This window comes from Rhinatrema bivittatum, chromosome 10 (assembly GCF_901001135.1).
Source record: "Rhinatrema bivittatum chromosome 10, aRhiBiv1.1, whole genome shotgun sequence".
Classification (NCBI taxonomy): domain Eukaryota; kingdom Metazoa; phylum Chordata; class Amphibia; order Gymnophiona; family Rhinatrematidae; genus Rhinatrema; species Rhinatrema bivittatum.
Window position 1 is genome coordinate 11,882,309 of NC_042624.1, and position 24,143 is coordinate 11,906,451.

Here is a 24,143-nt window from a genome sequence, read left to right on the forward strand (position 1 = left end):
CTATGAAAATCTTACAACTTCAGATATATATATAAACCCTCACCATCCTTCACAACTCCCTACATAAACACAACCACACCTGGCTCGATGAAATGCCTCGTTACCGCTCCTCCAACCGTCCCACAAGAACAACCCATACAAGCACTCTCCTCATCCCATCCCTCAAAGCAGCACATTCAACTCACACCAGAGGGAGAGCCTTCTCCGTCGCTGGCCCTACCCTCTGGAACTCCCTCCCCACCTTCCTACGCCAAGAGACATCCTTTCACAACTTTAAGAAAGGAGTCAAGACATGGCTTTTCCGACAGGCCTACCCTGACACAAACCAAACTTAATTTCTCCCCTGATCCCCTCCCCTCCTCCCCTGGTCACCTCCCTCTTACCTCGACACCCAGCCACCACCCTACCCCCCCCCCTTTTGTCCCTTTGCCCTCTACACCCCTAGCATACCTTTGAAGCAGTGGCGTAGCCAGAATTGATTTTTTGGGTGGGCACAAGCTTAACATAGGTGGGCACAAGGCATGCAGGTCTACTAGTTGTTTTCTTACTGATAAATAATGCCATATACTGCACCCTAGAATGGCTTTCTAAGTAGTTTGCAACAGCCATTATGTGTCATGTATGAAACTTTAAAATAATTTACTTCAATTATTTCAAGTATAGAAAACAATCAAATCCAATCATATAATAAAACAAAAATTAATGTATTCTTTCATGAACCATCTTTGCAGAAACCCAGAAATCTTCATAAATACAATAAAATATAATTAATCATCAGAACAGGTGCAGCGCAGAGCTAGGGCAATTCACATTACAAGTAACATGAAAAAAAAATTCAAATTCTGGTGTAATCTCAGCAAAAAATAATCCTCCACTGCTATTTTGTGAAGTAACAAACTTTTGCAAAGAAAGAGGCATCTGGAACCTTGCCAAACAATCACAGCACTGACTCTCAGGATTCAAACAGCAACCTTATGAAAAAGCAATGCAAATACTACACCAGGCCCTATAACATTAATACATCACCTACGGGAATAACAGAACAGGCTGGACTACTACTACAGAGAAACTATATGCTAGAAATACTCATTTCTGTCACAAACAGGCAAAACTGAGACCGACCCTTACCTAATATAGAAATAAGAGACTATAAATTAAAAACAGAAACATGTAGATAAAGCCAAAATAGAAAGCCTGAGAAACTAAAATGTCTGAACAGTGGAATACTTAAGAAAGAGCAAAATACAAAAATATAAGAATGCACATTCCCAAAGATGACATATTTAAATTGCTAACATCTCCCTCTCTCTCTCTCTCTCTCTATAGATATATATATATATATATATTTTTTTTTTACCTTTGTTGTCTGATCTTTGTATTTTTCTAATCAGTTGGTCCTGGTCTCTCTTTCCCATTTTTTCCCTTGTCGCTCATTTCCTAATTCCTCTTCAGTGTCTTTTCTACTACTGTCTTCTTCCCTTCCACACACACACACATATATACATAAATGCTTTCTCTCACAGACTCCCTCACACACTCAGGCTCTCACTCTCATATGCTCTCCCCCCCCCCAAGCTCACATTCTCTGCAGACACACATACAAGCTCTCACTTTCTCACCCCTCCCCAGGCTTATATTCTTATGCACACACAGACGCACATCCAGGCACCCATTCTCATCCACACACACAAAACCATTCTCCCATTCTCACCCACACATACACACTTTCAAGCACCCATTCTTACCCACATATTCAAGCTTCCATTCTCACCCCCACACACAAACCCAGGCTCCCATTCTCACCCATATATATACACATTCAAGCTTCCATCCTCACCCACATATTCAAGCTTCCATCCTCACCCACATATTCAAGCTTCCATTCTCACCCACACACACAAACCCAGGCTCCCATTCTCACCCATATATACACACATTCAAGCTTCCATCCTCACCCATATATACACACATTCAAGCTTCCAACCTCACCCACATATTCAAGCTTCCATCCTCACCCACATATTCAAGCTTCCATTATCACCCACACACATTCAAGACTCCATTCTCACTCCCATACACACCCAGGGTCCGATTTTCACCCACACACACACAACAAGGCTCCCATTCTCATCCTCACATACACATTCAAGCCTGTGCACAGTTTCCGCTTCCTCCCCCCAGAGCAGGAAGATCAGCTGGCCTCTCCTGCTGCCACTGGCCTCCTGCTATCTTCGGGCCGTATGGCCGACCGATCTTCCTGTTTGGGGGGGGGGGGAGGAGAGCGGAAGCGCCGCGCACAGTTTCCGCTTCCTCCCCACAGAGCAGGAAGATCAGTTGGCCTCTCCTGCTGCCACTGGCCTCCTGCTATCTTCGAGTCATATGGCCGACCGATCTTCCTGCTGGGGGGGGGGGGGAGCGGAAGCTGTGCGCGGCGCTTCCGCTCGTCCCCCCCCCCCCAACAGGAAGATCGGTCGGCTGTACGCAGGAGGCCAGTGGCAGCAGGAGAGGCCAGCTGATCTTCCTGCTCTGGGGGGAGGAAGCGGAAACTGTGCGCGGCGCTTCCGCTCTCCTCCCCCCCCCCCCCCCCCCAAACAGGAAGATCGGTCGGCCATACGGCCCGAAGATAGCAGGAGGCCAGTGGCAGCAGGAGAGGCAGCTGATCTTCCTGCTTTGGGGGGAGGAAGTGGAAGCTGTGCACGGCGCTTCCGCTCCCCCCGCAAACAGGAAGATCGGTCGGCCATATGGTTGTAGGACCGCTTCCCCACGTGTGCCATGATGGCATGCCAAGCATGGGTTCTCCTCTTCACTGTCGCGGGGATGGGATCCCGCGACAGCTTTGCAGTTCTGGTGTCAGTTGGGTGGGCCTGGGTCTAAATTGGGTGGGCAGCTGCCCACCCAGGCCCACCCGTGGCTACGCCACTGCTTTGAAGAAACTTTATCCCAGTAAATACCACCTGTTTCAATTGTTCCATAATTCTATTTAGTTAAGTGATTCCAGTACATTAGTCATCTGTACATAGTATCCCTCTTTTCTGCTTTATTCTCTCCCTTTACCTCTGTTAACTTTACCTCTCCCCCCTTCCCCCCCCCCTTTCCCACCCACCTCCTATCCCTTCCCCTCCCTCCCCCCCCTCGCCCTGCCCCTCAGCCTACCCTCCCTCCCCTACCCTCCCTCAAATCTCTATTCCTTGGTTTCATTTATTGTTTATTTTGTTGTATTTTGTTGTTTTTGTTTTTGCTCTTGCGTTAGTAATATCTTACTGTTTTATTGTCATATTGTTATACTGTATCTCCCACCTGAGTTCATTGTAAACCGGCATGATGTGCTTCACGAATGTCGGTAAATAAAAGTTAATAAATAAATAAATAAAATAAATATCCTATTACCAAGAAATCAAACAGATATCCAACCACCATTACAAGAGCTAAATTAAGGAAATACATCAAATATAATCGAAGGTATTGCTTCTCTACTTTCTAAACAGACAACTAGACTCTACTTATTCCCAACATCCTTTTCGCTTCCAAAAAGGCTTTTAAGTCTTCTGGCTCGAAATATACATATCTGTTATTTTTAAGTCGAATTAAACATTTACATGGATATCTAATCAACATTTGAATTCCTAATTGGTCAGCCATTGTTTTCATTTTAAGGAACTGCTTCTGTCTAATTTGAATTGCCCTTGTAACATCAGGAAAAATCCAGATTTGGTAATCATAAAATGTTTTCATTCTATTTCTAAGGAACAATCCCAAAACAGTGTCCCTATCTGAGGGAAAGACACATTTGACAAGAACAGTTCCTTTTTTTTACTATTGCCTCATCATTTGAAGACTCTAGTACATGAGATACATCTAATAAGGATGCTTGTTCCTCCAATAAATTGGTTGACTTTAAATAATATATTTTTGAAATGGGAGGAGAAGGTTCTCTTGGAATTTTTAAAACATCTATCATATATTTCTTAAACTGATCTTGTAGCAAGGAAAATCTAATTAATGGAAAATTATTAACCCTTAGGTTTAATTACCTCGCTTCATTTTCTAGTTTTTCTAAGTTTCTACTTTGTGCCTTATCCCCCTGAATTAAATTAGCTTGAATTTTTTGTAACGGAGTTACTTTTTGTTCTATCTCTACCAATTTCTCATCATGCTTTTGTACTGTTTCCTCATTTACTTCCACTCGATTATTCATCTGCAACGTAATAGTTGTCAATTTTGATACTGCACTTTCAAGAGACATAATTGCTGTCCAAACTGAGTCCAATGTTATGACAGAAGGTTTCTCCAACTTCTTTATGGGGGATAATGTAGTAGAGTCTTTCATCCCAGCTTCCAACACACCTACATGTGAACTGGGTTGTCAATTCGAACCTCCCTGCAGGGAAAGATCTTTTCTTACCACATGGGACAAGTTGGAAAGTTCTTCCAATGGCCCAATTGGGGTACTAACTGATATTATATTTACTTGCTGGAGTTCCTGACAGGGAGGAAATGGTGTTATCAGTGCTCCCGGGCTTAAAGATATTGGTGAAGTAGGCATGTCATTCCCAGGCTCCTCTGGAAGACTTGCAGCGCTTCCCTCGAGAGTTTTCCCTGAAGTAATTTTGAAGAATTTCTCAATTTTTTCTTGAGTTGGGATGTCAGGGGAGTTGCTGCCACCATCTCCCTTAGTCTCCCTTTCCTCTTGGTATGAGACATTAATTTACAGTCAATCAATACTTAAACTTGAGAGACGTTTCAGTTCCTTCAGATATTTTCCGGTTGAATACTGCTTCAAGGTGGAGGAGAAGGAGCAGATGAGAAAGATAAAGTAAGCCAAAGAGTTCAAGAACATATTTTTACTTACTTGAAAGTGTAAATTATCAACTTTATCAGACAAAGCCGCACGCCCCTTAGGCGCGCGCGGCTTGGGCGACGCGTGCCAACGTCGACTGTTCGCCGTGGGTGGGGCATTCTTATAGTCCCCGAGTGATGACGTTAGACAGGAAGAGTTTCAATTTGGTAGGGCACAGAAATTCCTTACCCTCGCCAATAGGAAAAACAGTATTTTCAAGGTAATTTGAACTGCTTCTGGCATCTCCAAAGCTCCCACAGGCTCACTCTCCTTCTCCTCCTGGGCCTCCTTTTTGTAGGTCATCACAGGATGAGCTCTGTGGTAGTGCTGATACAGGCACTCCTCTTATTTAGCCGCTGTGAGATGGGATCCACATTGGCTCTGCCACAGGTATGCACCTTTTCTGCATGCGGAGAGACACTTCTCCTCCTTGCTGTTTGTGTGGTTTCAGAAACTTTTTTCTTCTGGGGCTACACTGGCAGGAAGGAGGAGGAGCACCTGGAGTGCAAGTTTCCAGATATTCCGCCAGTCTCTTCTTTGTTTCAGGTACGATGAGCTCCAACACGGTTCCACTGGTATTCATGGGGGGCTAAAAGCTGTGTGCATCTTGGAGGGAACATTACCCATTACCTACAGCTTAGTGCCTAGGGGCCAAGGTCCCCACTCCCTTGCTAAGGCAATGCTCAGCCATCTCATTTGAAAACTACAGGAAATCATTCTCTTTATTCTCTTGTTTTTAGTTACTTTTTTAACATCAGAATTTATTGCTATTACTTCTTTTTACCTAACCCCTGATCCTAATTTTCACCTACATTCTCCCACTCTCCTCAGGCATTTTTCCAGTTTATTAAAGTCCGTATTTTTGAAATACGGAACCTTTGACTTATGAGTGTCTTGTCATCATTCAGATTAATGTATCAAATCATCATTGGTGCTCAGCTGGACACCCAGTCAGAGATTAGGAAGTCCATTTTCAGCTGCTATGCAGCTTGGCTAGTTAGATGGATATGGTAATCACAAAAAGAGAGAGTGTAGATCCCCTGATCTTTACTCAACACACAAATATATAAGATTTCCTATATATTTGTGTGTTTAGTTAGATGGATAAACACATCCAGCTAATTAGCAGGGAATATTCAGTGGTGCTATGGCACAGCTGGATATACCCAGCTATCTTAAAGCTAGCCAGTTATGTCTAACCAGCTAACTTTAGGACAGCCCTATGGCCTGACCACAGCTGCATATCTTAAACAGCTTAAGCAGTTAACTCTACTCCACCTGGAAATGCCTCCTGCTCACATCCGGATAGCCTCCGACTAATGCGGGTAAATTCTAGTCACATAACTCATTACATGGCTAGAATTCAGCAGTAGGGATGTGAATCGTTTTTTGACGATTTAAAATATCGTCCGATATATTTTAAATCATCAAAAATCGTTAGGGCCACGATACAATACCAATTCCCCCGATTTATCGTTAAAAAATCGTAAATCAGGGGAAGGGGGAGGGCAGGAAAACCGGCACACTAAAACCCCCTAAAACCCACCCCCGAGCCTTTAAATTAAATCCCCCACCATCCCGAACCCCCCCCCCCCAAATGCTTTAAATTACCTGGGGATCCAGCGGTGGTCCAGAATGGCGGCGGTCCGGAACGGCCCCCTCAATTGAATCCTGTTGTCTTCAGCCGGCTCCATTTTGCAAAATGGCCGCCGCAAAATGGCGGCGGCCATAGACAAAAACGATTCGACGCAGGAGGTCGTTCCGGACCCCCGCTGAACGACCTCCTGCAGTCGATCTCCTGCCGGCGCCATTTTCCATACGGAAAACGATTTGCGGCAAGAAATCGCTTCCTGAACCCCGCTGGACTCCCAGAAACTTTTGGCCAGCTTGGGGGGGCCTCCTGACCCCCACAAGACTTGCCAAAAGTCCAGCGGGGGTCCGGAACGACCTCCTGCGTCGAATCGTTTTTGTCTATGGCCGCCGCCATTTTGCGGCGGCCATTTTGCAAAATGGAGCCGGCTGAAGACAACAGGATTCAATTGAGGGGGCCGTTCCGGACCGCCGCCATTCTGGACCACCGCTGGATCCCCAGGTAATTTAAAGCATTTGGGGGGGGGGTTCGGGAGGGTGCGGGATTTAATTTAAAGGGTCGGGGGTGGGTTTTAGGGGGTTTTAGTGTGTCGGCTCACGATTTTAACGATTTTCACGATAGTTTACACACCCAAATGGCAACAATACGATTCCCTCCCCCTCCCAGCCGAAATCGATCGTTAAGACGATCAAGGACACGATTCACATCTCTATTCAGCAGCATACAGTGATGAATATCACCAGGGTAGCAATTTAGATGGATAATTTTTCAGTTATCCATCTAAATGGCTTTTGAATATCCACTTCCAGAAATACCTTCATGCCCAATTCCATCACCACTTTACTGAGGACAGCCCCTCATATGGAGTCAGGATCCTGTGATCCACAAACACCACCTTCCCCCTCTTTACCATCTAATGGACTTCCTGAACCAGATCTCTATCCAGTTCTTCCATCTGTTGGAGATCTGTAAATCAAACCAGTGTAGATGGAAGTCATCACCCCTTTCTAATACAACTGCAATATCTCTTTCTTCCCCACAAGTCCTGCCTTTCACTAGTTTGGATAGTTTTATTTTTAAAAATATAAACAGCTAGTCCTCCTCTCTTTCTGTCATCCCTATTCTTTCTGAAATGTTTATAATCTGGTATAGTACTGCTATATACAACCTCAACCACAATAATTCATATAAAAAGACAGTCATAAGAGCCTCGAGGCTTCACCAGTATTTGCACAAGATGGCGCCGGCTGTCCATTGCTCCTACCATGTGACAGGGGCCGACCAATGGCACCGGTAGCCCCTGTGACATAGTGGGTGCAAAGGCTATTGGCGCCATGTTGAATACCGGCAGCTGACAGCCCGAGAGCAGGAGATCACGCCAGGACCCCCGCTGGACCACCAGGGACATTTGGTAAGTTTTTGGGGGGTCAGGAAGGTGGAGGTTGTAGTTAATTAAATTTAAAGGGTTGGGATGGGGTTTTTTTTGGGAAACGAATACATACGTAACTAATGAACGGATCGGGGTCCCCGGAGAACGGATGCAATGGATTTGGCACCCCATGAATACGAATACCGAATGGGACGAATCTGTCCCTGCTGCACATCCCTACTCTCCATATCTATGTACATGAAACCAGACAATATGAATAGCCCAGAGCTGGACAAGCAAAGGTAGGTATATAGCTTCTAACACAGCTTTGCCTATATCAGTTTGGTCTGTACATTTATCTAGTGGGGTGCCAATCAGTTTTTTGGTTACTTGTTTCAAAAATCTATTCTATATGGAAGTGGATTGGAACTTGCATTTATATGATTCATTGGATAATCATATACGTTTTATACTGGCTCTCTTAAATTAATACTTAATTATGATAAAAATAGTAAAGAAAGTGATTACGCTTTTAGGTGACTTTCAGCTGTGAGTAGGTTTTCTTACTCATTGACCTCATTGTGAAAAGCTTTTTTGAAGAGCTGAAAATTCCTGGATTGGGATTTTTATATAAAAAATAAAAAATATACAAAAAACTCATTAAAAAGTATTTTTGAAATAAATTTGTGTGAAGGTGGATGATGGAGAAGACTGGCTGGTTTTGATTGTAAACACAGCGACTGGCTTGCTGACACCTTCATGGAGGCAATTTATAATATTGATAGTTGTGTTCCCATCTTTTGATTACTAGATTTCAATTACCCCAATACTGACTGGGTAAATGTAACATCAGGACTTGCTAGTGACATAAGGTTCCTGGATATAATAAATGACTTCTTCATGCAGCAATTGGTTCAGGAACAAACAAGAGGGAGCTATTTTAGATTTAATTCTTAGTGGAACGCAGGATTTGGTGAGAGATGTAACGGTGGTGGGGCCACTTGGCAATAGTGATAATAACATGATCAAATTTAAACTAATAACTGGAAGGGGGAAAATACATAAATCTGAAGCTCTAACACTAAATTTTCAAAAGGAAAACTTTGATAAAATGAGGAAAATAGCTAGAAAAGAACTGAAAGGTTCAGCTGCAAAGGTTAAAAATGTTCAACAAGCATGGACATTGTTTAAAAATACAATCCTAGAGGTGCAGTCCTTATGTATACCGCACATTAAGAAATGTGGAAGGCAGGCAAAATGATTACAGTCATGGTTAAAAGGTGAGATGAAAGAGGCTATTTTAGCCAAAAAAGCATCCTTCAAAAATTGGAAGAAGGATCCATCTGAAGAAAATAGGATAAAACATAAGCATTGTCAAGTTAAGTATAAAACATTGATAAGACAGTCAAAGAGAGAATTTGAAATGAAGTTGGCCATAGAGGCAAAAACTCATAATAAAAATTTTAAAATATATCTGAAGCAAGAAACCTGTGAGGGAGTTAGTTGGACCATTAGATGAACAAGGGGTTAAAGGGGCTCTTAGGGAAGATAAGGCCATTGCAGAAAGACTAAATTAAATTTTTGCTTCCGTGTTTACTAATAAGGATCTTGAGGAGATACCAGTTTCAGAGATGGTTTTCAGGGGCAATGAGTCAGACGAACTGAATGAAATCACTATGAACCTGGAAGATGTATTAGGCCATATTGACAAACTGAAGAGTAGCAAATCACCTGGACTGGATGGTATGCTTCCTAGGGTACTGAAGGAACTAAAAAATAAAATGTTTGATCTATTAGTTATTAGTTGATCTATTTGTAACCTATCATTAAAATCATCCATGGTACCTGAAGACTGGAGGGTGGATAATGTAACCTCAATATTTAAAAAAGGCTCCAGGGGCGATCCGGGTAACTATAGACCAGTGAGCCTGACTTCAGTGCCGGGAAAAAAATAGTGGAAACTATTCTCAAGATCAAAATCGTAGAGCATATAGAAAAATATGGTTTAATGGAATACAGTCAACATGGATTTACCCAAGGGAAGTCTATTTCCTAACAAATCTGCTTCATTTTTTGAAGGGGTTAATAAACATGTAGATAAAGGTGAACTGGTAGATGTAGTGTATTTGGATTTTCATAAGGCGTTTGACAAAGTCCCTCATGAGAGGCTTCTAAGAAAACTAAAAAGTCATGGATAGGAGGCAATGTCCTTTCGTGGATTACAAACTGGTTAAAAGACAGGAAACAGAAAGTAGGATTAAATGGTCAATTTTCTCAGTGGAAAAGGGTAAACTGTGGAGTTACTCAGGGATCTGTACTTGGACCGGTGCTTTTCAATATATATATAAATGATCTGGAAAGGAATAAGATGAGTGAGGTTATCAAATATGCAGATGATACAAAATTATTCAGAGTAGTTAAATCACAAGCGGATTGTGATACATTACAGGAGGACTTTGCAAGACTGGAAGATTGGGCATCCACATGGCAGATGAAATTTAATGTGGACAAGTGCACGGTGTTGCATATAGGGAAAAATAACCCTTGCTTTAGTTACATGTTAGGTTCCATATTAGGAGCTACCACCCAGGAAAAAAGATCTAGGCATCATAGTGGATAATACTTTAAAGTCATCGGCTCAGTGTGCTGCAGCAGTCAAAAAGCAAACAGAATGTTAGGAATTATTAGGAAAGGAATGGTTAATAAAATGGAAAATGTCATAATGCCTCTATATTGCTCCATGGTGAGGCCACACCTTGAATACTGTGTACAATTCTGGTCACTGCATCTCAAAAAAGATATAGTTGCGATGGAAAGGTACAGAGAAGGGCAACCAAAATGATAAAGGGGATGGAACAGCTCCCCTATGAGGAAAGGCTGTGGAGGTTAGGGCTGTTCAGCTTGGAGAAGAGACGACTGAGGGGGGATATGATAGAGGTCTTTAAGATCATGAGAGGTCTTGAACGAGTAGGTGTGAAGTGGTTATTTGCACTTTCGAATAATAGAAGGACTAGGGGGCATTCCATGACATTAGAAAGTAGCACATTTAAGACTAATTGGAGAAAATTCTTTTTCACTCAACGCACAATAAATCTCTGGAATTTGTTGCCAGAAGATGTGGTTAGTGCAGTTAGTGTAGCTGGGTTAAAAAAAGATTTGGCAAAGTTCTTGGAGGAGAAGTCCATTAACGGCTATTAAACAAGTTTACTTAGGGAATAGCCACTGCTATTAATTGCATCAGTAGCATGGGATCTTCTTAGTGTTTGGGTAATTGCCAGGTTCTTGTGGCCTGGTTTGGCCTCTGTTGGAAACAGGATGCTGGGCTTGATGGACCCTTGGTCTGACCCAGCATGGCAATTGTTTATGTTCTTATGCTACAGGACACTAAGTTGCCCTCTTAACTTACTTCACAATTTTAAGCTCTGGAAAAAAATGTATTCTCCTCAGAAATAGACTTTCATTTATCAGAATTAGCAGGATTTAGCATTTAGAAGATAATACATGTGTCTAACATCCTGACTACTGAGCACCAGTTTACCATGGGTGAGTTCACACATGTCATAAAACGTATCCTGTTTAATATATTAATACTTATGGTTAATTACTTATCTCTGGTCCACACTTCAGACAATCTCCCCTGTATACTTCTGACACAAACTCCGTCTGGAGAGCTGGAGAATGTGGGCAGGCAAGGAGATGACTCTGGGATGGGTTCTTGCACAGCTACCATTTGTTTGGGACTTGCTTCTGGGTCCCTTCCCATAGAGGCAGAGCTGCTCTCGGCTTCCCATCACCTCAGACTTCTCACCACCATCTCTCGTTAGGATGCCTCCACTCTCTGGTCTCCTGGCCCCACCTAGTCTTCTCCCTCCTTGATAGGAGGGAGTTCTTGGCTTCTTCAGACTCCCCTTTTGCTCTTCCTTTCTGGGTCACTCTCAGGGTTTGCTCCTTTTTCTCCTTATTTGTCCCCTGTCTTATACTTTCCAGTGGATAAATATGCATACGCTCATGCATAATCTCATGATGGGTAGAGGGTCTTTGGCACATTGCAGGTCTTTTCCCCCTTCCCCAGTCTTGGGGGGGAGGGGGGTCTGTCTCATTGCAGATCTTTTTCTGCTCCCCATTTCTTTGAGGGAAGACCTGCCATGACTGTACCAAGCTGTTATGCCAGAATGTTTTTTCTCCGTCTCGGACTGCCCTCCCTTCTTTCAAGGTGGGGGGTCCTTCTGACCTCTGGAATCTTGGCCGATCCATGACTCCTACTTTGGGATTTAGCTGGTATAGTCCTTCTGTCTTCTTGTTTATTTAAACAGGCAGATCTAGTTAAATGTATCAGGGGAAGGTATTTTCTTTTTCCTTTGAGACAGTGCCTGTCAGTATTAACTGCATGTTTATTAGTTATTATGATTCATATTTGCTGATTTCAGTGGTAAAACATGTGATGTCTCTCTACACTTGCACCAGTTGTTCCATGAAGCAGTCATTTATTTTATATAGGAACTTTACTAGAAGAACAGCTATCCCTAAGTCGGCAAAACAACTGATAAAAGATTGAGGTGCTCCTTAAAAAAAAGCTACTGAGCACTACAAAAAAGAGTGCCAACAAGAAACACTGATGAACCCCACAGTTCTCCCCTGGTGGCAATGTCTGGCTGAATACCAAGGTTAAACTCAAGATGCCGTCCATCAAATTTGCACCCAAATTCATGTGGCCTTATGAAGTTCTGCAGCGACTTAGTCGGCTCAAGCTGCTTCCATCTCTCCGCATCCACAACTTGTTCCATGTATCCTTTTAAACCATTAATCTTTGACAAAGTTGTGTGAAAGATTCTGACACCTTCCACTGTTGCTTTTGACACAGACACCAAATTTGAAATTAAAGACATTGTAAATCCAAGATAGTGAGATGCAGAATATATTACTTCATTGATTTTAAAGGTTACAGGTCTGATGAGAGTTTATGGAAACCAGCAACTAATCTTAATGCTCCAAAGTTGGTCAAGAGATTCCATTGGCTTTTTCCCCACAAGCCTAGGATAGCCAGCCCTGGGGGAGGAGCTTAAGAGGAGTGGTATTTTAATGTTCTGTACCTCCCCAGTGGTGCCTTTGGCCACTGGCTCTTCCAATGTACCTCCCTGCAATTTGTGGCATCCAGTGGCTCTGACTAGGAGGCAGACCACAATCCCTGAGCCTTATAGGCCCTGCAGGCAGGACGTCCTGTGGTGCTGGTTGATGACATCATCACTGCCTTAAGATACTGTATAAGGAGCTCAGTGTAACCAGCCAGCACCTCCTCAACAGGTCTTTCTGGGATTCCTTTGCCATGATGTTATCATCGCTTCTGATTCTGTCTTCTATTTCTACTCATCTACCATCCTGTTTTTATCTGTTCCTGTCTCTATCATGGTCCTCAGACACCAACTGCCTCACTCCAGCATGCTACTCCCTAGGCACATGTGCATGCCGCTGTGTACTTTAAGAAGGCCCCATGGCAGAAAACCAGGTGTGTTGCCCTTTGATGATGTCAGCACTGGCTGGGTATTTCAACCTGAGCCATGTTCCCAGCCAGCACCTCAGCAACAGGTCCTCGTGCCTTGCAGTGCATGTTGATATTCCTGCCTTGCTTTATTCCAGCATTCTTTGTCTCATTCCAATTTGCCTTGCCTCTGCCCTGCCTTCCCCTGCCAGCTCCTACCCAATCTCTCCTCAGATTGCTCACCTGTGCCTTTATCATTGCCTGGAATCTAACATTGCCTGGACTTTCTTGCCTCTTGTCTGCCACCTTCCCTGACTACTGCCTGTCTACCAACAGCAGCCTCTTCAGCTCATTGGAAGAATACTGGTCTGCAATCTCTGGCACTGAGAGTTTGAACCCTGTTGGTGCTGACAATAAATATGTCCTGGTTGTGCAACAGCATGGCACTTTTTTGAACAAGAAAGTGTGTGCAATTAGGTCTCTGCCCATGTGTGCTTGTGCCATACAATGTCCACCCTTGTGTGTGTGTGTGTGTGTGTGTGTGTATATGAAAAAAAAGGATTACACACACTAATGCTCTACTTGTAAAAAGACAAACCCTTTTCTGAGGTCAGTGGACACTGGACAGGGGGCGGTGTGAATTCGTAATGAATGTGTCAAATGTCCACCATGCTACAGAGAATGGGATGAAGTGGTAATGGCAGAGGGTGTTAGAAGAAAAGGTTTTGCCTCCCTAAGAAAAAAGCACCAAACGTGAAAATCCCTTGCTGGCACACTAGTGGCAGATGTCTAAGGCCGCAACCTGTATGGTGCAAATTTAGCACATCCTCCAAAGCAAGTGTTATATTTTTGCATTTGCCTCTGATGATTCTTCATTTACATGCTACTAAATACTAATTTTTCTGTTTACATGTTAATGTGATGGAGGACTTCCTGATGTGCAAGTTAAGGCTTTATTGCATAGGGCATTATTTTAGTGTACACAAAAGGAGCCGACATATCCCCCATATGGAGTAGGGAGGCGCCCAGCCTTCAAATGGTAAGAGAGGGCCATAGGCAGGGGGTTACTAATGTAGGTTTAGTTAGGCAGGGAGGGCTGGGGGGCAGTTGGCCAAATGCAACATTTTTGTGAGCTGGCCCACCCACCATCCTCTTCTTGATCATGTCCAAAGGTTCACAGGAAGTATTGATTTAGTAGCTGATTTGACAAGGAATACAAAAGTAACTGACATTTCTTTGTTAACATCGCTTGGGTGGGGAGAGCGGAGATGAATTGCCTGCAAGTCAATGACTGGCCTGATCACCACCCAAAGAATTATGTTGCATACTCAAGTGGATCCTGCTCTTTACAGACCAGGATACCATTGCAATGCAGACAATGTTTACTCAATAATCAATGATCCAATTGCAGCACAGTGCAAGGGGCAAGGCTTTGGTGGTCCAGCGTTCCCAGACCGAGAAATGTGTAGAGGGGCCAGGCTTCTACAGCCAACCCTGAAGTGGCATGATGCTGATGCAATGCATGTCATAATGCTTGCTGAGTGATATGAAATGAAATGCAGTAGACATGGACATGGTAACCCTGTGGGTATTTGGGAGGTTAGATGGAGTTTTTATTTATACCCAATGATTGCACTGCTGTATGTAATTGACTTGCTGCTGCTGCTGCTGCCATGTACATCCCAGGGTGGGGGCAGATGGGTGGCAAGTTGTACCTGTCACAGTTGAGGCTCTTACTCTGCATGTTAAACTTTCTTGCATTAGCTCCATAGTTTGAGCATGGCTGATTACATGATATTTTATTAATATAAAGTAAACCTTGGGTAACCTTCACTTTGTATAAAGAAGAAATAGAAGCTGCTAGTATTTATACTGAATGGAGAATTAAAATGGCACAGTATGGGCTGAAAGTGGCTGCTGGCCGCTTCCATGGCAACCAGAGGAAAAGGCAGCACAGAACAGACTGTTGCTTTCAGTGACTGAACTTTGGCCAACATTTGTTCCTGGTCACTAGTCCTGTGTGTGGAAACTGGTTTCCTGCATGAAGGATGCAATGGACACAGCACCGTTTTCAAAATGTAATGAATCCGTGATCATACTTTATTATAAAGATCAGTAATTTATGCTTAAAATCAGGTTTTAGTTTTATGGTTACTTTCTGAACGATGGGAATCTTTCATAGCTCACATTAGTGGTCATCAGGAAAGTGGGCAAGAAGCAGAGCTCACTGAGCCAGGAAACTGTAATAGGGACAAATCACTCTCTCACTCATTTAAAAGGATTAAATAAGTGCAATCCATCATCTTTCCACAGAAATAAGCTATCAAAAATGTTTCCCCTTATTTGGTGTCAAAAAATGCCAATCGTTTGGCAATCCTCTTATTCAGTTCCTTAGGATAGGTTCATTCTATTTCCCATGGGGCTCCCATGTTCTGTAAGTGAAAAGATCCATACAAGAAAGCTCCTCATTTACATTCACAATCAGTTTCCCCAGGGCTAGAGGAGAGAGGCAGACTCATAAGAGACACATTTTAAATTTAATTCAAAGTGTATAGTTGTAATAAAATAAGAAATTGAATTAAAATAAAATAAAAATAAAACCTCACCGATACAACCCTAAAATTGTGGTAATCAGTACTTAAATTTAATAATATTTTATTTTTCTTTTCAGGTAATATTCTCAGGAACATTCAACAGGTAAAAATATTCACGTTCAGTTTCTTCAGACTTTTATTAAATACAATTTCTTCTTCTTTTACCTTTATTAGGGGTTTCTCTCCAAACATACAGGGTCATTTATCAAATCGCGTGCTGGCTTTTTTCGCATGTGGAAAATGCCTTAACATATGCGATAAGCACCATAATGCATGGTGCAATCCAAATTTTTCAAAGGGGAGGGATTGGGGAGGAAATTCTGTAAAACTGGGCTGGCTTCACAAAGCCATAACTACACCTTTTTCAACTGCGCTAAGTTGTGCGATGTACCCATAATGCAATTTGTGATTTTTAGGCTGGGGAAGGGCCTGAGATGGAGTAAAAGAGAGAGAGAGACTCTGGGGTGGCACCATAGTAAGCAGCTATTTATGCTACTATAGGAGGCCCACCTAGTAACTCGAGATGAGGTTTAGGTAGTAGTGTAGGGGTTAGGGGCAACATTTACATGCAGAGTCAGATGAAAGAGCAGAACAGTGCACTCTTGTGAAGATTTGATGTCCTTCGGAGTGAGGAAACTCTCCCAAAGATGAGATTTGTGCAATGTTCTCTCAACCTAGCTTGATGTTACCCAGGTAGAGGGTCCCATCAAGCTATGCTTTGGAGAACATGGTGCAAATGTCATCATTGTGTCAGTTTCCTCACTCCGAAGGACATCAAATCTTCACAAGAGTGCACTGCTCTGTTCGTACGTCTCACTCTGAATGTCAACGTGTCCCCTAACCCCTACACTAATACCTAAACCTCACCTCAAGTTACTAAGTGGGCCTCCTATAGTAGCATAAATAGCTAACTACTATAAGGGCTTTGTAGATAGTCAGTCAGGCAGTGTTTCTCTCTCTCTCAAAAGTCCTCCAGAGGTGGTCACAAAAGTGCTTTGCCAATTTGCCAGCTTTTTCATCTGTCCTGTGACTCACCAGCTGAACATTCGGCTCCCTGTCAGTTCTGTTCAAAACAAACTTAAGTGGCAGGTTCAATCTCACAATAACCTTTTTATATTTAAACCCTGGCACTGCCACTTTCTACTCAATTATTTCTTTAAATTAGAGCAGATTTAACTATTACATGCATCATTCTTCATTTTTTTTAACTACATTTCTTTTACTTCAAACTGTTTTCCTTCTCTTTTTGTATAGGATTTTTGTTTCATAATCAAGAGATACTTATTAAAATGCATTTTTTTTTTTTGTTTTCAGTGTCTGTAGTCATATTTCAAACTATAGGATCTCACACGACTTCTTTTGTAACTTCTATGACCTACTGAGTGACTTGCACTGCTTGTTTTCTTTTCTTTTTCATTAAAAGAAACCTGAGTTCGCTTCAAGTTGCCTTGCCCCATTCCCTCTCAGTCCCAACTGTCTACTCCCAATTGTCACCACAAAACATTCCCAGGCTCATGCCAGCTGCCTTGAGTTTCACACAGTGCATCTCATACTGAAATTGTGCCTCCTTTTTTTAGTTTCTATCTTTGTCTGGAACCTTCCTGCCTGCACTTATTTCCGGCAGAAGGTATTTAAATGTAAAACATGCAATGACACCAGAATTTCTAATTATGTCTCAGGACCATTAAACTGGCCCCTGGAACCAGACCAAAACAGTGGAAGATGAGGTTGCTGCTTGCTGTTTCTCTGTCACTCTTCTTGTGGTAGTAGCTTCAGCTTCATTGCAACCTGAAAATTCCAGGTTTGTTGTGGCCACTGACCTCACTGCCACACATCCCCTATCCTCAATATGGTGGCAGGAAACAATGAAACAATTCCTCACTACCTTATCAACCAGTCTGTCATCTGCTGTCTCTCATTCACACTGCTGACCCTTGCCTTCAGTCCCCTCTCCCCACTTTCCACCTTCCCCAGCCTTGGGCCATTGCAGAATGAACTCAAGAAACTCTCTCTTCTCAGAGCCAGTTATAGTCCAGCAACATCTTCTCCATTCAAGGGCAACCAACACTCTTGGGGCAGATTTTCAAAGGGTTACACACGTAACCCCAAAAACCCGCTCTGTGCACGCCGAGCCTATTTTGCATAGGCTCGGTGACACGCGTATGTCCGGGGCGTAGATTTGTGCGTGCCTGGTTGCGCGCACAAATGTACGCACATGCATAGGTTATACAAAATCTGGCACTTGTGCACCTAAAAAGGACCACCCCAGCTAGCAGTTAATTTAAATTTTTTTCTAAACTTGGTTATGCACTTTCCCATTTGGTTGAATGTTGCCCCAACTTTCACCAAATAGCCTTTGTGTACCTTTCCTCATTCCAGAATATCACATCAAATCTTCACTGATGTGTACTGTGCTGTTCATAACGTCTGGACTGTGCATGTAAAACTGCCCCCCTAAACCCTAGGCTACCTCCAAACCTCACCTGGAATTACTAGTTGACCCTCTTACAGTGATATAAACAGATGTGTGTGCCATCTTAGAGGCTCTCTCTCTCTCTATCTAAAAAAAAACCCATAGAAATGCCTATCTAGGCACTTCACACACTGAAAAGTAAAAATATTTACAGGTATAATAAACTTAATGCACATTGTAGTAAAAGAGTGTGTGGTGCATAATCACATCCCACTTTTATGTGGTGCTCTTTCTGTGAAATTTATAGCAAAATGATGAATCAAAGGTCAAACAAAGTAATAAGATCTGAATAATGTCCTTGTGATATCACCTATCCAAACGTTCTCAATTAACCTGCTCCTTGTCATCTAAAAAGGTTATCATGTGAGAGGAGTCCACAAAAATAAATTTGTTCTTACTGTAGACAATCTCACAATTGCAGGGAAACCTCAGGAATATAGTCCTGATTTGTAAAACCCATGGTTTAAGTTGAAGAAAAAGATTCCTTCTCTCCTAGGTTACCTGGAAATATCCAGATACAACTGGGTTTTCTGACTAAAAACCCAGTTGTATCTGGAAATGTCCAGATAACAACTGGGTTTTCTGACTAAAAACTCACCTGAGCTAAAAATTCTAACTTATACCTATCAATTAAAAAGCAGAATGAAAATACAAACAAAAAACAAACTTTGAAATGTCTGTATGCCAATGCCAGAAGTCTAAGAAGTAAGATGAGAATTAGAATGTATAGCAGTGAATGATGACAGACTTAATTGACATCTCAGAGACATGGTGGAAGGAGGACAACCAATGGGACTGTGCTATACCGGGGTACAAATTATATCGCAATGACAGAGAGGAGCACCCGGGAGGTGCTCCTCTCTGTCCAGGATGGCATAGAGTATAACAGGATAAACATCCTGCATGAGACTAAATACAAAATTGAATCTTTATGGGTAGAAATCCCTTGTGTGTCGGGGAAGACTATAGTGATAGGGGTATACTACCGTCCACCTGGTCAAGATGGTGAGATGGACAGTGAAATGGTAAGAGAAATTAGGGAAGCTACCAAATTGGTAGTGCATTAAAATGGAAGACTTCAATTACCCCAATATTGACTGGGTAAATATATATCATCAGTCACGCTAGAGAGATAACGTTCATGGATGAAATAAATGATAGCTTTATGGAGCAATTGGTTCAGGAACTGATAGAGAGGGAACAATTTTATATCTAATTCTCAGTGGAGCACAGGACTTGGTGAGAGAGGTAATGGTGGTGGGGCCGCTTGGCAATAGTGATCATAAAATGATCAAATTTGATGTAATGACTGGAAGAGGAACAGTGTGCAAATCCAAGGCTCTCGTGCTAAAACTTTCAAAAGGGAAACTTTGATAAAATAAGAAAAATTGTTAAAAAAAATGAAAGGAGCAGCTACAAAGTAAAAAATGTCCAAGAGGCATGGTCATTGTTAAAAAATACCATTCTAGAAGCACAGTCTAGATATATTCCACACATTAAGAAAGGTGGAAAGAAGGCAAAACGATTTCCGGCATGGTTAAAAGGGGAGGTGAAAGAAGCTAATTTTAGCCAAAGATCTTCACTCAAAATTGGAAGAAGGAACCAACAGAAGAAGTAGGATAAGCATAAATGTTGGCAAGTTAAATGTAAGACATTGATAAGACAGGCTAAGAGAGAATTGAAAATAAGTTGGCTGTAGAGGCAAAAACTCACAGTAAAAACTTTTTAAATATATCCGAAGCAGAAAGCCTATGAGGGAGTCAGTTGGACTGTTAAGATGATCGGGGTTAAAGGGGCACTTAGAGAAGATGAGGCCATCACGGAAAGATTACATGATTTCTTTGCTTTGGTGTTTACTGAAGAGGATTTGGGGAGATACCCGTAATGGATAAGGTTTTCATGGGTAATGATTAAGATGGACTGAATCAAATCACGGTGAACCTAGAAGATGTGGTAGGCCTGATTGACAAACTGAAGAGTAGTAAATCACCTGGACCGGATGGTATATACCCCAGAGTTCTGAAGGAACTAAAGAATGAAATTTCAGACCTATTAGTAAAAATTTGTAACCTATCATTAAAATCATCCATTGTACCTGAAGACTGGATGATAGCAAATGTAACCCCGATATTTAAAAAGGGTTCCAGGGGTGATCCGGGTAACTACAGACCGGTTAGCCTGACTTCAGTGCCAGGAAAAATATTGGAAAGTGTTCTAAACATCAAAATCACAGAACATATAGAAAGACATGGTTTAATGGAACAAGTTCAGCATGGCTTTACCCAAGGCAAGTCTTGCCTCACAATCTGCTTCACTTTTTTGAAGGAGTTAATAAACATGGTTAAAGGTGAACCGGTAGATATAGTATACTGGATTTTTCAGAAGGCGTTTGACAAAGTTCCCCATGAGAGGCTTCTAGGAAAAGTAAAAGTCATGGGATAGGTGGTGATGTCCTTTTGTGGATTGCAAACTGGCTAAAAGACAGGAAACAGAGAGTAGGATTAAATGGACAATTTTCTCAGTGGAAGGGAGTGGACAGTGGAGTGCCTCAGGGATCTGTATTGGGACCCTTACTTTTTAATATATTTATAAATGATCTGGAAAGAAATACGACAAGTGAGATAATCAAATTTGCAGATGACACAAAATTGTTCAGAGTAGTTAAATCACAAGCAGATTGTGATAAATTGCAGGAAGACCTTGTGAGACTGGATAATTGGGCATCCAAAAGGCAGATGAAATTTAATGTGGATAAGTGCAAGGTGATGCATATAGGGAAAAATAACCCATGCTATAATTACACAATGTTGGGTTCCATATTAGGTGCTACAACCCAAGAAAGAGATCTAGGCGTCATAGTGGATAACACATTGAAATCGTTGGTTCAGTGTGCTGCGGCAGTCAAAAAAGCAAACAGAATGTTGGGAATTATTAGAAATGGAATGGTGAATGAAACGGAAAATGTCATAATGCCTCTGTATCGCTCCATGGTGAGACCGCACCTTGAATACTGTGTACAATTCTGGTCGCCGCATCTCAAAAAAGATAATTGCGATGAAGAAGGTACAGAGAAGGGCGACCAAATAAGGGAATGGACAGCTCCCTATGAAGAAAGACTAAAGAGGTTAGGATTTTTCAGCTTGGAGAATAGACGGCTGAGGGGGGATATGATAGAGATGTTTAAAATCATGAGAGGTCTAGAATGGGTCGATGTGAATTGGTTATTTACTCTTTCGGATCATAGAAAGACTAGGGGGCACTCCATGAAGTTAGCATGGGGCAATATAAAAATAATCGGAGAAATTTTTTTTACTCCACGCACAATTAAACTCTGGAATTTGTTGCCAGAGGATGTGGTTAGTGCAGTTAGTATAGCTGTGTTTAGAAAAGGATTGGATACGTTCTTGGAGGAGAAGTCCATTACCTGCTATTAAGTTCACTTAGAGAATAGCCACTGCCATTAGCAATGGTAACATGGAATAGACCTAGCTTTTGGGTACTTGCCAGGTTCTTATGGCCTGGATTGGCCACTGTTGGAAACAGGATGCTGGGCTTGATGGACCCTTGGTCTGACCCAGTATGGCATTTTCTTATGTTCTTATTTCTTATGACCAGAAAAAAGTATTTTTATATCTAAAGAACTGACAAAACACAGATTATTTATCTGTCTCAAGAACAAAGGAAATAATTAACATCCCTCTGATTTCAATCAAATCTTGAAAGTTTTGGAGTATCTGAGAAAGATCATGGTTGTCTAAAGGAGGAAACATTTGGAGAAATCTCCATAATATTAATAGCTTTTATTTCCAGGTATATCATAACAATTGGAAATCGGAAAAAAAAATTTCTTTTGAAAATTGTAACATTTCTACAGCATATCTCTTAAATAACTCCAATCTGGACAACCCAAAAGTTTTTGGAATAATAATATGTCTAGGTTAAGAACATAAGACTTGCCATACTGGATCAGACCAAAGGTCCATCAAGCCCAGTATCCTGTTTCCAACAGTGGCCAATCCAAGACACCAGTACCTGGCAGGATCCCAAGGGGTAGAGAGATTCCAAGCTGCTTATCCCAAGAATAAGCAGTGGATTTCTGCAACTCTGCCTTAATAACGGTTAATTCTCCTCCAGGAACTTTGCAAACATTTTTTTAAATGTGTATACACTAATAGCTTTCATCACATCTTCTGGCAATGAATTCCAGAGCTTAATTATGTATTGAGCAAAAAAATATCCCTTGGCACACATGTATCTAGACTCCCATCCTTGGTGTGGCTATGATGCAGAAAATTCCTGGCCTCATCAGTATCCTTATCACCTGTTGGCACAAGGAGCAGAAGCTTCCATGGGAGCTGAACCCAGGTCTTCTTCCTGGTAGTACACAACATCTTGTTACTCCTGTACTAGCAATGACGAGTATTGTGAGTGCAACACTGCTCCCAGATATCAGTTCTTAGACCTAGACTAGTTTTCCCATCAACTCAGTTTTATAATGAAGACTTGAATTATCCTTAATTATAGCCACTTCTGTTGACTGAAGCTAAGAAATAGCAGAGCCACATGATGAAATAATAGAATCAATGCTTTCAACTCTTTTATCTATCTCAGTTATTTTTAAAAGAGGTAGCCCTTAAAAAAGTGAAAGCTGTAAAATAGACTGAGACAATGAAAGTTCTATCATGAAATTTTCTCCAAATGCCTCTCAATTAAATTTCTTTTGGCTCAGATACATTTTAAGAAAGTGCTACCAAAATCTGAGATTGAGTCAGAAGAACTGGTTGGGGAATTACAACTTGTGTTCCTTAGAAGTTTCTTCCAAAGCAGGAGCAAGAACATGAGTCAACAAATTTTCAAGAAAAAGCCTTCAGTGGAAGTCCATGAGGGACAGATACCTCTTGGGTTCCAATTGGTAGAGCTCCCAGTATTTCCCTGGGGACTCCATTTCAACATCGGAGGCTTTCTCACCCAATGCTATTAAGGAGTATGAGGCATTATAGATGGCTATGATCTTCAGGACTCAATAGAACATCCATAGAATCCTCAAAGGTGTTTCAATCAGGATTAACATGAGTCAAATGGGAATCTATCAGACCTCTCATTGGAGTGAATGTCATCATGGGAAGCAAATATCCCCCTTTCTTTTCATACCCATATCATCTGGGAGAAAAAAAAATGAGAGAAGGGGCACACCCCTTTAACCCATGGCTTTGGTGTCCCCTGCCACTCAGAATTTATGGGAGAACTTCAGTGCCACTGTGATTACACTGGCACTGCTCTCCCAGTACCACCACTTTCTTTCTCTCTCTCTCTCTCTCTCACCAGTCAACATGCTAACCATGGACCTTTAATGCACCTAAGAATCCCTTCTGCATGCTGCTGCCGCTCAGATTTTATGGGGGAACCTTGGTGCCATTGTGATGACGTCAGTGCTGCTCTCCTGGTCTGACCACTCTCTCTGTCACCAGTCAATAGGCAAGCCATGGACCTTTAGCACAGCTAGGATACCCATCCCCTCTCTTCCTGTTCTCTGAAGGAAGGAGAACAATTGTGGGGGAGGAGTGGATTAGGGATCTGAGTGGCAGTTCTTTGATCTGCAGTGTCTACTCCAGGCTCACCCCTCCCCTTCTTTGCATGAAAGATGGGAGGGAAGGAGCTGGATTAGGGAGCACAGAGGTTCTTCTTTGCTCTTCCTCCTCCAGATTCACTCTCTCACCTTTCCATGTTCCCTACATGATGCCTGGGAGAGGAGGGTCTGGGAGCAGGAGGCAGAGGGATGTTCTCTGATAGATTTGGGGCACTA

The 24,143-nt window shown here is 42.2% G+C and overlaps 2 long non-coding RNA genes across 2 annotated transcripts in view; one reads left to right on the forward strand and one right to left on the reverse strand.

The window, feature by feature from the left end:
* LOC115100322 overlaps positions 1-24,143 on the forward strand; it is a 54,114-nt gene that overhangs the window by 23,631 nt on the left and 6,340 nt on the right. Inside the window, exon 2 of the long non-coding RNA XR_003859034.1 lies at positions 15,945-15,970. This is a non-coding gene — a long non-coding RNA (uncharacterized LOC115100322). The remainder of the gene's footprint in view (positions 1-15,944; positions 15,971-24,143) is intronic.
* The window catches only part of LOC115100321, a 139,572-nt gene that overhangs the window by 13,586 nt on the left and 101,843 nt on the right, over positions 1-24,143 (reverse strand). The window lies entirely within an intron of this gene.